The sequence below is a fragment of the Sinocyclocheilus anshuiensis genome, unplaced genomic scaffold (genome assembly GCF_001515605.1).
Source record: "Sinocyclocheilus anshuiensis isolate Anshui unplaced genomic scaffold, SAMN03320099.WGS_v1.1 scaffold328, whole genome shotgun sequence".
Lineage (NCBI taxonomy): Eukaryota > Metazoa > Chordata > Actinopteri > Cypriniformes > Cyprinidae > Sinocyclocheilus > Sinocyclocheilus anshuiensis.
Window position 1 is genome coordinate 192,863 of NW_015558621.1, and position 1,050 is coordinate 193,912.

The 1,050-nt window shown below is 40.8% G+C and overlaps 1 protein-coding gene across 9 annotated transcripts in view; it reads left to right on the forward strand.

Annotated features, from left to right (window-relative positions):
• The window catches only part of LOC107680621 (probable phospholipid-transporting ATPase IA), a 162,157-nt gene that overhangs the window by 141,147 nt on the left and 19,960 nt on the right, over nucleotides 1–1,050 (forward strand). The window lies entirely within an intron of this gene.

The window sequence follows — 1,050 nt, forward strand, 5'->3', positions numbered from 1 at the left end:
TCTACACTGCTCAAAACTCGCATTTGAATCGTCAGTGGCAAATTCTTTAAATATAAAAAAAGTACTTATAGTCTGTGAGTCAGAACAGCCGGCATTGTAGTCTACTGCAGGGGTTTTCAACCTTTTAGGACATGCGCCCCCCCAAGTTTGTCTAATTTCACTCGCGCCCCCCCATTACTGTATTCACACCGAATTACTTTATTAACATCAACATAATGCAAATATCCATTAAAGCTATTAAAGCAGTGAATGATTTTTCTTTTGCTCTTTTTGATTAACATTTTTATAAGAAATGCACGGATCCGTTATACTGATATACATCTGATATTTTCTTTACTGTTTACGTTCACTTAAAACAACTGACTGTGCTTACAAGGATACTTGTCAAGACAGCCATTGGTATTCACCTGCTGTCTGAGAAGGCTATCTGTTTCTGCACTTCAGGTGTGTGAGCGGTGCACATAGAAACGCTCTATGTACCGCACTGAGATGTCTTGGGCTTAAATGGCTTAAAATTACGTTAATGTTTAAACTGACAAGACTTAGAACACGTGAGAATGAAAAACTTTCTTGAGAAAGCAGCACTGGCCTAATCGTTAAGATAGCTTTGGGGGGCTAAGGTGACAGATAGGGGGGATGAAACCCACCTAAAAAGGGTTTAGAACCACCCCTGGTATAGTGTGCGTAATTATACTGAAACATAAATATATAACCAGTTTACCTGATTCAATGTGATGGCTGAGCCTGTTTCTGAGATAACAACATGCCAATCCGTGGTTGGATTTCCGACACGGCTAACCGTGAATCATCTTACACGGTCAATAAGCGTGACTGATACTAGAGCCAACTCTGTTCTAACTGTCGACTAGCAGTGGGAGTCAGATTGCCCCCTAGTGGATGGCTAAAGATTTGATCCCCACAGGTTGAAAACCCCTGGTCTACTCTACCAGGATCAGGAAAACAGTCCTCCATAAAATGCGCTGGACACATCTGAATATTTGGGTTAAACTGTTCTGGAACAGTGTTGTAAATACAACTTAACCACTGATT